The sequence below is a fragment of the Girardinichthys multiradiatus genome, chromosome 22 (genome assembly GCF_021462225.1).
Source record: "Girardinichthys multiradiatus isolate DD_20200921_A chromosome 22, DD_fGirMul_XY1, whole genome shotgun sequence".
In the NCBI taxonomy this organism is placed as follows: Eukaryota; Metazoa; Chordata; class Actinopteri; order Cyprinodontiformes; family Goodeidae; genus Girardinichthys; species Girardinichthys multiradiatus.
The window spans coordinates 39,422,202-39,435,079 of record NC_061814.1 but is presented as its reverse complement, the minus strand read 5'-3'; the positions used below and the strand labels follow the sequence as shown (position 1 = coordinate 39,435,079).

The 12,878-nt window shown below is 44.2% G+C and overlaps 1 protein-coding gene and 1 long non-coding RNA gene across 2 annotated transcripts in view; one reads left to right on the top strand and one right to left on the bottom strand.

Annotated features, from left to right (window-relative positions):
- Positions 1-12,878, bottom strand: part of LOC124858850 (adhesion G protein-coupled receptor A3) — a 317,892-nt gene that overhangs the window by 269,268 nt on the left and 35,746 nt on the right. The gene's annotated exons all lie outside the window — the stretch shown is intronic.
- Positions 9,472-11,900, top strand: LOC124858851. Its single transcript, XR_007035955.1, has 2 exons — positions 9,472-9,649; positions 9,726-11,900. It is a non-coding gene; the product is annotated as an uncharacterized LOC124858851 (long non-coding RNA).

Below are 12,878 nucleotides of genomic sequence, written 5' to 3'. Positions count from 1 at the left end.
CAAGCCACCCATACGTTTACCATCTACTGCTAACTGTAGTTTCTTAATAGTTGTAACTTTCCAGTTACTGATGTTGATGTAAAAGATGTGAAGCATACATATTTATATCAGTATTAATGTGTGATTTATTGTCTACTCCATGATAAAGGGTGCACATTGTGTTTGCACTATTCCTAAAGAGCAATTCAGTGAGGTGATAACTACTGCTTGGTCATCAGAGAAAACGTGTGTATAAATGACACACACCTCATAATTTTATTTTATAATTTTCTCAAGTTCTATTTAGGATTTATTTATAAAAAATCTTCACTTGACCTTAAATCTGAGAAGAGTATTTATTTTTGCTGAGGGACTTCTTAACAGAATCACCTTTAATAATTTTAGTAGGCAGTCTCCTGGAGTTCTTATTCTAACAGCATACTTTGGAAAGTAGAGGAAAGTTGTCTTCCTGAGAAACTGAGCTCCAGGTCTAGTCAGGTCAGTCAGCGGCTATCTCCCACTTTGTTCACACCGACAGTTCTCTTTGATCATGCATAATATGCTACAGAAAATCAAGTGTGCCAAGTGGTTAGGCCTGAAGCACCTTCTATTATTCTGAACCATCTTGCAGCTCACTGCTCTGCCATCTCTGAATGTGCTGAATGCTCAAAGGTTTTGCCACTTCTGGATTCATTGCCTTAACATAGGGCAGAGATCACTGCTCCATGAGTCTGCGCAAAGCAAATGCATCACTGTTACTACTGTATTAGGACATGATGGATTCCTTAACACCACTAAAAAGCAGCTATTTTAAATGTGTAGAGGAGAAACACAGAAAAATTGCTGCTCCTTTTGTTTTAGATTTCCTGTGTGAGACTATTTTCAAAACCATGTAAAATAAACATTGGCATGTGGGTAACACCTTTAACATGCAACAGACCTGTGCCAACAAGTATTAGCAAATTAATCTGAATTATGATTGTGTGTCATTACACGGTCTAGAAAGGGTTGAGTTTACAGTATAATACAATGGTATGGGTGCCAAAGGCTTTAACAATCAGAGGAAACTATCTGAAAGTACATTTTTACATTCTTTGTCCATGATTTATGATCCAAAATGATTTGTAACATCCTCTGTCAGTGAGCTCCACAGTGTTTAGGGCCGAATAAAGCAAAGTAATTGTTCTTTAGTGACTCAGACCATCTTCTGCAAGGAGTTACCTTTATACATTGAATACAAAATATTAATAGAGATAGGACTGATCCATTCAAATATTTGAGGCCTCTGATCCATCTGCAGATCCAGAAAAAAGAAGACTTCTCCTTGTTACGTGAAAGCATCTAGAGTGGTGAAAGTTGAATAATTGTTACAGTAATGATAACTGAAGAGTCTGTGGAGTGACAGTCCATGCTTTACATAGGTGCAACAGCTTCAGCAGCAACTGCAGAAATATCTGGATAACAAAAAGTTGCTTTCCTTTATCCTTTTCAGCTTTCACACTCTATGACATGGATGCCATGTAGGCAGTAAAAATATACCACCCAGCCACAACCCCAATTTAAATACAGTTTAGACACACACATCTCCGGCACCTGGACTCCACAGGAACCTACGCCAGGATCCTGTTTGTGGATTTCAGCTCTGCCTTCAACACCATCGTCCCAGTTCTGCTACAGGAGAAGCTCTCCCAGCTGAGTGTGCCCGACTCCACCTGCAGGTGGATCACTGACTTCCTGTCTGACAGGAAGCAGCGCGTGAGGCTGGGGAAGCACGTCTCTGACTCCCTGACCATCAGCACCGGTTCCCCCCAAGGCTGTGTTCTCTCTCCTCTGCTCTTCTCCCTGTACACCAACAGCTGCACCTCCAGTCACCAGTCTGTCAAGCTTCTGAAGTTTGCGGACGACACCACCCTGATCGGACTCATCTCTGATGGTGATGAGTCTGCGTACAGATGGGAGGTGGACCATCTGTTGGACTGGTGCAGCCAGAACAACCTTGAGTTCAACGCTCTAAAGACAGTGGAGATGGTTGTGAACTTCAGGCAGAACCCAGCCCCACCTGCCCCCATCACCCTCTGTGACTCCACAATTGACACTGTGGAATCTTTCCGCTTCCTGGGAACCATCATCTCCCAGGATCTCAAGTGGGAGCCAAACATCAGCTCCCTCATCAAGAAAGCCCAGCAGAGGATGTTCTTCCTGCGGCAGCTGAAGAAATTCAACCTGCCAAAGACTATGATGGTGCACTTCTACACAGCCATTATTGAGTCCATCCTCACCTCCTCCATCACCATCTAGTACGCCGCTGCTACAGCCAAGGATAAGGGCAGGCTGCAGCGTGTCATTCGGTCTGCTGAGAAGGTGATTGGCTGCAGTCTACTGTCGCTCCAGGAACTGTACACCTCCAGGACCCTGAAGCGGGCAGGGAAGATTCTGGCTGATCCCTCCCACCCCGGTCACAGACTCTTTGAGACTCTCCCCTCTGGCAGGAGGCTGCGGTCCATCCGGACCAAAACCTCACGCCACAAGAACAGTTTTTTCCCATCTGCCACCAGCCTGGTTAACAAAGCCCGGAAACCACCCTGACACTCTCCCTTTCCCCCACACCCCCCCTTTTTTTGCTGACAGGACACCTGTAACCTGTAACTCTATGTGTTACATTAACGCTCAGCTTGGACTCCTGCTTTACTTGCACTGCTTTACTTGCACAATGATCACCTGCACTGTTGTATTGCTCTTGCATCTTATACTGCTCTATATTTACTCTCACTCACTTAAAACTGTGCACATATATTTATATTATATTGTAGATATGTTTATACTGTTTAATTTGAACTGTATTACACCGACTACCCCAAAACAAATTCCTTGTATGTCCAAAAACGTACTTGGCAATAAAGCTTTTCTGATTCTGATTCATCAGAACAATTGACATCACCACAGACACACACAAACACCATGGAGAGGAAGGCTGTGCTCAAGGGGCACAGCACAGTCCCCTGGCTCCTGCCACAGAACCTGTGCTGGTTCAGCAGAGACTGGGGGTGTGGGGATGGCTGGGGGGTCTCTGAAAGGGCCATGAGGGGGCCCATCAGGAAGCTGCCTGCCTTGGTGGGGAGTTGTTTGTGTGCTGTCTGGCGCCACGTCCCGAATGGTGGGGCCCCATCTGGTGGCCTATGGCTCATGGAGGTGTGTTGGGCTGGTTGAAGGCCGCGGAGGGCTAGTGGTGGATCCGTGGTGGGTGTCCCTCCCTTCAGATCTCTAGGGGACTGGCACCCCAGGGTGAAATTCAATGTGCCCAGGTGACAGACCCGCACTCACAAACACCCATTCAACTCAAACACACTTATTTCTACACAAATGCTTACCTACCCACACAAACAAACACACATCCACACACCAACATACTATTACTCAAATGGTCGAAGGTCTTACAAATACAGGTTACTATAACATCAATGTGGCCGGCCTACTTTGATGTTGGATTGAATTTTGGAATTAATTAAGTTAAGCACGCAATTAGGATACTGCCTTGAGGTATTCTTTTTGTAGAGCAAAACTGCCCTGGTACATGTAGGCAACCATCTGCTCCATATAGAATGCCTGAAACGTTGTGAAAGGACACATTAAAAAAAAGGAACTGGAAGTGATAGCATGCTGCTGGATGACCTTGAAACGAGATAGGTGTGAAATCTGTGATTGATATTCAAACTCACATGTAGATATCACACAAGACAACCTAAGCCAAAATGTAAGTGGTTTATTTTACAGATTTGAACATGTTCATAGTGCTGTAATTCTCATCTGTGGTTGCAAGTAGTGTTGTTCTTAGGGGCGGTGGTGGCAATGAGGTAACCCCATGCAGACACGGAGATGAGTGGCTGGATGTGGCTCTGGAGAACGGTGTTGTGATGGCTTGTATTTGTCAGAGTTTCAGCATGCTTGGGTGTGAAAGAGCACAGGACAAAGGGTGGGTAGGTGCTTGCTGGGAAGGCAGCAGCTTCAAAGGTCATATGTGGAAGCAGCTGAGTATCTAGGTAAGTTTGCTCAAAGAAGTGACTTCAAGGGTCCAATGTCTAACAAGGCAAGTTTAAACATGTAAGTCACGCTATAAGCTATGTTGGGGTCATCCATTTTGGTCGCACATTTTGACATGTGCAGCTCAACAGACGTCGCAGCTCTGATGTCACTGGGAGTATAAACCGGCTGAGCTGGAGAGTTTCGTGGTCATTTCCCACGTGTCTCACAGGACAGCGCAACAGAGGCGCATATCTGGAGAGACAAAAGCTCGTAGGCAAACTTTTGCTCCACAAGACCATTCCCAGAAGAGCTTGAAAGCTGGAAATCTGTCTGATACATGAAGCAGATTTATCAGCAATCTTATTTGCCAATCAAAGACCGCGCCGACACCCGGCGCAGGTGAAGACCTACAGAGGTTCTATTTCCAAGGAGATGAGTTTCCTCCTTGTTATTCAGTCGACTAAACGATTCTTCATCTTTTCCCTTCCTGGACGGATGAGAAGTTACTGTTTGTTTTTTTTCTTAATTTGATCATGGACAGGTGATCCCCCCTCCCTCATTTTTCGTCAGACCTGACCCATCCTCAACCGGTGGAGAGAAGAAATTAACGTCAAAGTAATTTCGTTCTTTTTAAATTAAACCGGATAGGTGCATTTAGAGGTCTGGGCAGGATAAGGCATAGTGAAGGTGATTTAGAATCACCTGTAGTTAATCTAAGGTATTAACTTGTTGCATGCAATACTGATTGAAGTGTTTTATGCTGAGTGGTGTTTTGATTTGCTGTGCAAGCGCTGCTGAATCGTGCCTGGTTAATGTTTTATCCGACTGATCTCAAATCAGCCAGGAGTTAGGAGTTGGACGTTTAAACGTTTTCATTCAAAGCAACTGCGGTCTGTACCTCGTGGCCTGACCACTCTTTGTTCCAGTTTTATTGCTGGAGATTTTCCACTGAGTTCCCGCCTCAGAGTTTTATGACCCTTTGTCTGAGATTTTGTGTGATCAGCTGATAGTGGCTAAGAGCATCCAGCTCACCGTTTTATCAGCTGACCGCTGGAATCGAGACATCAGCACCAGGAGGGCTTCTCTTTCCATTTAACCCAAATTACACATTTTGTCCATAAAACTGCTGGTTTGATCTTCATAGACACTAAATGCGCATATATTTTTGTTCTATTATTATTGTTAGGTAGTCATTTTTATTCCCTTTGTGTAGAACAGTGCTTGTTAGTTAGGTGAAGGTTTTTGGACCAGAATAATGGTATATCAAGATTATTTGGCTTCAATAAATCTTCATATATATAATTAAGAGAAGTGTTTGTGTTTATTTCGTGCAAGAGTGATTTATCTGTCAAAACAAGGTCGAAGATCCTCCATCTTCGGTGAAGTGGTTGAATAAACAGTGACAGTTGGTGGTTTTGGTTAATAATTTGTAATTATTAAAGAGCTTTGAGCCCATAATCACAACACCATAGGATGTCTCTGATTTATATTCGTAAGTAATGATTTTTGCTTAAGAAATTATTATTTTCTTCTCAAATTATGATTTTAAATTATAATTCTTCATAAATATTAATTAATCAATAATCGTAATCCTTACAGCTATAAAGTAAGCATGAGGTGAGTATCTTTTATTATAATAATAGATTTCATTCAACGAGACTTGACAATATCATTATGGTCAATCATCAGGTTCCTAAATACACAGCAGCCAAATCAGGGAATTACAGTCAGATGTGAGAGCTGCAGGCTGCCTGGCCACACCTCATTTTAATAATTAGGGAATTAATAGGACTCTGTAAAACTTTACTTTATGAAGAGGTAATTTAGCCATTGGATTTACAGTAGGTTTTGTGGCCCAGGGAGATATTCAAAAGTTGCAGTCACCAGCCCTCGAGGACTTGAGTTTGACAGCCCTGATCTGGAAAATACACAGAAACTGCTGTTCAATTAGCAAACTGTAAACTGAGCTAATAGGTAAAAACATTTTTAAAAATGTCACCATAGTATGCTTTTAACTTTGTTTAAATAAAATAGCTCCTGTTTTATTGAGCTATTTGTAGTTACTTCTCTCAGTCTCTCAGGTGCAAAGAGTAACATCACCTCAAATGGTCAATGTGACAGTTATTGTCCATAAAAGAAAATTCATTTGCAGCTATCAAACAGCTCAATTGAAATATAACAGTTCACAAAACAGAACAGTCCAAGTTTGGTCAGTCAGAATCAAAAAGGTGCAATTTTCTGTTTTTTTTCTTCTACAATTACCACTAAAATGATCTTTGTCAGCACTACATCTTCTCTGTGATATGAAGGAAACTCCAAGGTGCTACTGCTGTATCAGAATGTTTAGTTCGGGTTAAAGATGATGAATCAAACTGGAACACTGACATTTTACTTTTATTACAACAACTTGCTTGATGTCTGGTGATTACACACCTTGTACAGCTCAAATGTCAAGCTACACCTCAAACTAAAATGTGTTGCATTTCCATCTGCTAGTACAGTACAAATATGTAAATATATTATATTTATCACTCTTCTCTCAATTTTGAGCTCTCAAATCTTTTTCTACAAAAATAATTCTATTACTGCAACATCACAATAGAAAAAAAGTCTCAATTCATTTATACTGAATCAAATAGACACGTTTGCATGACTTCCACACTTTTTTGTGGATGATAAAAAGTTAAATTCTAGCTTTGCCCACTTTTAGAACAGGCAGTGTTGCTTGGTCTAAAACTAAACAAAATATATAGGTCTAAATCAGGGTTATGTACGTCCATACATTACCTCATATAATGTAGACTCAACACTGAAGTTGGGAAGGGTTGTTAAATTACAATATAACTTTCAAATGTTTCAAAAAAGTCACAGGGTAAACTGCAGCAACTTTTTTAAAAACAAAAAACTACCATTACAACGGGAAGTGCTTTGTGTCTTTAATAACTAAATTTCTCAGTCTATAGTTCAGCTTTAGTAGCTCTACAACCGACAAGAATGTAAATAAAGGCATTACATTTTTAATCTGATAATTATTTTGTGATTATTAATTTATGAAATCTAAAGAAAACTAAAGATATGTGGAAAAAAGCAGAAGTATAACTTACAGTTACTAAAGGTGTCAGGGTATGGACATTTTGGACTTTGTTTTTGGTTTTGTGTTTTGTTTACTTTTAGCTACAGTAGATGTTTCTCGTTTGTGTTTTGTATTCATGTTATTTGTGGTTTTCTGACACTTTTGGTTTTGTTTTGCCCCCAGTGTGTTCTCCTCTCGCTCCTAGTTCCCTTGGCGTTGCTTTCCTGTTTATTTTCTTGGTTTCCTTATTATTATTATTATTTATTATACTTCTCTGGTTCCCTTGCACTTGGTGGAGATGAGCCATTCTCATCTCCACCAGCCGCATCAGACTTTCCGGCTGGGTTTTCCTCCTGCCCAGGACGACGTCGTCGCCGGAGGGCAGTCGACACCGGGAAGGTCCGGGTGGGCACCTCCTACTCTCCCACTGAGGGTCCACCCGCCATGGCTTCCTCGCGGCTGTTTTGCCTGGCGTGGGTCCTGTCCAGACCGGAGAACCTATAGGCGGAGCTCATAAGGCTGCAGGTTATGGATTTTGCCAGCTACCTGAAGATTTTCCCCGAGGATTTGGACTTTGTGCACCTCATTTTGGAGGCGGCGTTCCTCGGGAGGGGTTGGCTCGACGCTCCAAAGCCACTCTCCGCTGGAGGTCTGTTCACTCCCCTCCTCGAGGCCACTGCCGGGTCTCTAGAGCCACAGCTGGCCGCCGCCGAGTCTTCAGAGCCACAGCCAACCACTGCCGGGCCTACTGAGCCACAGCCCGGGAGTACTGAGCCACAGCCGGGCGCCGCCGGGTCTACTGAGCCACAGCCAGCCGCTGCCGGATCGCCACGCCATGTTCCAGAGGGGCCCGTGGGCAGGCTGCCTCCACATCAACGCCATGTTCCGGAGGAGCCCGTGGGCAGGATGCCTCCACATCCACGCCATGTTCCGGAGGAGCCCGTGGGCAGGATGGCTCCACATCCATGCCATGGTCCGGGGGAGCCCGTGGGCGGGCTGCCTCCATGACCACAGCCTGACTCCAGACCACACCCTGACTCCGGGCCTGACTCAAGACCACAGCTTGACTCCAGGCCTGACTCACCACAACCTGACGACTCACAGCCTGACCCACAGCCTGACTTTTTGACTGACCACGTTTCAGGCACGACTGACTCACCACCTGACACTACACCTGACGACACTATGCCTGGGTCCAAGCCGGATGCCAGGTTCAAGTTTCCGAGGTTCCTGCCTGGGTCCAAGCCGGACGCCAGGCCCAAGTCTTCAGGGTTCCAGCCTAGGTCCAAGCCGGATGCCAGGTTCAAGGCTCCAAGGATCTCGCTTCGTGGGTTAGTCTGGCCACGCCGCAGACCTCCGGACTATTTGCTTTGTGGGGTCGTCTGGCCACGCCGCAGACCTCCGGACACTTTGCTTCGTGGGTTCATCTGGCCACGCCGCAGACCTCCGGATACTTCGCTTCGTGGGTTCTTTTAGCCACACTGCTGGTCTCCTGATCAGCCCTTGCGGCTGGTTTTGTTTGGACTGGACTTCAGTTTATTCTGTGATGGAAATTCTTGCAGTAGGTATTCCACAGTGTATGACCTTTGGTTTACCTCACTCCAGTGAACATCTGTGTTAGAGGAGGAAGCTGTAAAAGCCATTATCAGAAGTTTAATGGTTAAGGACATTTGTTACGGTGATGCCTCGGGGAGAGTAGATGGTTGTTCCTAGATAACCTTCTCACCTCTGAACCCGAGAAGGGTCTAGGGTCGTAAACCACAGACTCTTTGAAGTTGAGATAACACTGTCATGTTCTGGTATAAATACTGTGTGTAAATGTTGATCGGGGCTCTGTTTCACTGACTAACCTCGGTGTCAGGGTCTTCAAATGCTGAATGCCTTTGAATAAAACTTATAAAGACAAAGTCCGGATTTTCTCTTGTATGAGTCAACTTCTACCTACTTTGATAAGAAAATTCCATAACAATTTCATCAGGTTGTTTTATGTTTTTGTGGACTCTGGGTCTAGTTTTGTTTTTGGACTCTGTTGCCTCACCCTGGTTGGATTGTGTTTTGGACTCTCTCTTCCCCTGCTTCACCTGTGCCTCTGGCTTTATAAGCAGCACTGCTACAGACAAACAGCGACAGATTTACGAAAGCCTTTGTATGAGTAGTGTCCAGCATTCCTTTCTTGCCTGTCTGCCTGATCGGATCTCGTTTTGTGCCTCACGGATTTCTTTGCTCTGCCTTGCCCTCGTCGGATACCTCATTGGCTTCAGTTATCTGGACTACGGCCTTGCTTCTGCCTCCTGACCAACCCTCCCTGCCTAACCCCTGGATCTGCCAGCCTGTGTCTGCCTTCCTGTGCATGACTTCGTTTCTATACCCTGGACAAAGATACAAGCTTTGCCCTCGGATCCTGCTGCCCTTGTCTGCTCTCACGGCTCTGACCCAGTTTCTGTCCCCTGACCACAGCAACCTGCTCAGTCATCGGGTTAATAACACTGAGAACCTGTGGGGCGCTTTCCAGCCATTACCCCAGCTACACTCTGAGCAACCGGAACTCAGCTACCTGATTTTATGGATTCTGAGGAGGTAAGTGGCTTTTTCCCTGAGTTTTACATTACTCACAGTTCTCTGCTCAGCCACTAACTTACCTCTCTGCCTTCAGAGGTTCCTGGGTCTGATGGTGGTGGTTTCCTGTACGACGACTTCCAGAGCTTTCACGGAGATTACATTCACCGGCTCCTTCTCAGTCTGCTCCTAATCAGACTTCACCCACTTCACCTGCCCCTCTGGCTTTATAAGCAGCACTCCAGACTCCAGACAATCAGCACCAGATTTACGAAAGCCTTTGTATGAGTAGTGTCCAGCGTTCCTTACTGTGGTCTTAACGACATTACGGTTAAGAACCGTTACCCACTTCCCCTAATGAACTCCGCCTTCGACCTGATTCAGGGAGCTAAATATTTTACCAAGCTTGGTCTCCGCAATGCTTATCATCTAGAATATTTGGTCATGCCATTCGGGCTGACCAATGCCCCAGCCGTGTTTCAGGCGTTGGTCAATGATGTCCTCAGAGACATGGTGGTACGTGTTACATATGTTTACCTCGACGACATTCTGATCTTCTCACAAACCCTTGAGTCCCACAAACTCCGTGTCCAGTCTGTCCGCCTGCTCCAAAACTTTGTTAAGGCGGAGAATTTCACACGTCTTCAACCTCCTTTCTGGGTTTTGTCATTTCTCCTGATCAAGTCACTATGGTCCCCTCTAAAACCACAGCAGTGGCAGAGTGGCTTGCTCCATCTGACCGTAAGCAGCTCCAGAGGTTTCTGGGCTTCGCCAACTTTTACTGCCAGTTTATCCAAAATTATAGCTAGGTGGCATCTCCCCTCCATGCTATCACCTCATCTAAATTACGGTTTGTGTGGAACGATCAGGCTGAGAAAGCCTTCACTAAACTAAAGTCTATGTTTACTACTGCTCCTGTTCTCCACACCCCTGACTCTGAGAAGCAGTTCATCGTGGAGATTGAAGCCTCTAACACTGGGGTGAAAGATCCACTGATGGCTGTGTTCACCCTTGTGCTTTTTTCTCCAAGACCCTCTTCACAGCTAAACGTAACTGTGATCTTGGAGATCGAGAACTTCTTGCAGTCAAGCTCGCCTTGGAGGAGTGGAGAAACTGGTTAGAGGGAGCTAAGGAACCATTCATTGTTTGGACTGATCATAGGAACTTAGAATACCTTAAATCTGTTAAAAGACTCAACCCATGACAAGCCAGTTGGTCACTATATTTTGGACATTTTAACTTCTCCTTGTCTTACAGATCCCGAAACAAGAATGTAAAACCTGATGCTCTCTCCAGAATTTGTGAAAAGTCCGAGGCCAAGACCAATGGTGTGGAGGATTTTTGTCCTTCCGGAAGACATAAGACTTTCCGTCACCATGCTAGATCTTAAGAAAGATATCAGGGACGCCACCCAGGATCTTCCGCCCCCGGATGCATGCCCTGGAGATCACTTGTTCGTGCCGGACCATCTTGTCCAGAAGGTACTGATGTTCTGCCATAAATCATGCCTTTTTTGTCACCCTGGAATCAATAAGACGCTACAGGTAGTGCAGTCTCAGTTTTGGTGGCGTTCCATGACCAAAGATGTCAAAGAGTTCATCTCATCCTGTCATCAGTGCAATAAAGCACAGTCCTCAAGACGCCCACCCTCTGGGTTTCTGCAACGTCTATCCATTCCGTCACACCCTTGGTCTCACCTCGCCATGGACTTCGTCACAGGTTTGCCTCCATCTAGTGGTTATACTGTCATCCTCACTGTCATTGACAGATTCTCAAAGATGGTCCACCTGGTTCCTCTGCAGAAGCTTCCCTCAGGTAAAGAGATGGGGGAAATTTTGGCATGTGAGGTCTTCCGCCTCCATGGTCTCCCCACTGGTAATGTCTCCGACAGAGGTCCTCAGTTCCTTTCTCGTTATTGGAAGCAGTTCTGCTCTATGTTCTATCTAACCAAGAGGCTGAGACCAAGCTATGTTGATGATCCCACCAATTGGTCACACAACTTACCATGGGTGGAGCATGCCATCAACTCCCTTCTTAATATTTATTGCATCTCCAGCAGTTTTTGACGAAATTCATATGCAGTAATATTACATGCTGTAAGATAATGTGAACAAAATAAATGCTAAATATTGCGCAGCCCTATTTCAAACATTGTGAAATGTTACGGGAGAAGACTAAGTGATGCCCTATTGGCAAAAGGGGGTTGTAAAAGTATTACCTTGGGACTTTTTCCCACCAAATAAATGTCAAATAAAGGTTAATTTTCAACAAATAAACGTTTGGGGTTTTTTTTTCACATTTTTTGGTTGAGAGCATGATGCTGCAATAATAATGTGTTGGCTACTGTAAATGGATCCATCTGCTAGAAACACATCCATGATTCAATCCCAGCAGGGCAAAGTATCCATCTCTAAGGTCTAACCCAGCAGGCAGAAAACTAATTAACATCAACACACAAAAAGGAGAACAGCTGTTAGCAGTATGGCACAAATGCAAATAATGATACATAAAGCAGGTGCACTCAAAAGCACAATCTTAGTTCAACAATTAAACAAAAGCTAAAACGAGAAAACAACACTGTAGAATCCTTAGTTTTCCAGGAAAATAGAAAAATATTGATTAAACTTTTACTATAAAACTGAACATTTAAAGTATATATAACACTCATTCACACATATAAACAGAATATAACCACAGTATGGAAGCCAGACCTTCATATCTGTAGAAACAGCTGGAGTCGCTCAAATGAGATGAATGTTTAAACAATGACCATTTTTGACTCCCACTGTGGTCCATGTTTGAGGAGCGGTAGCAGCACACTGTATAAACTCCACAATTTGTAGTTAATGTTTGAAAAGCTCCCAAGTTCTTTGAAACTCCACTGTATATCTAAGTCTGCACAAAATGTCCTAAGAAAAGTGACGCTAAGAACAGCAGCATGATTATTTTGTCACTGAAAGGGCAACATCTAGATTGGAGGTTTGCAGTTTTATCTGAAGGTTAGTGGGTGAAGGTGAAGAAACATGGCATTAGTTTTAAAAAGAATAGGTTTCAAGAGGTCAGGTATATTTAATGTGCCATGGGTGACCTGTTTTTACCAGAAGCCTACAAATGGTTTAGATGTCCAGATCCCATGTTTTTGAGGTTATGTCTTTTTTTGTTCCCTTCTCCTTCCCTTACCCTTTTCCTTTGTCTCCCTGTGTAGACAATTTCACTGAAGACCAACTTCAGTGAAACTGGTTTACAAAAA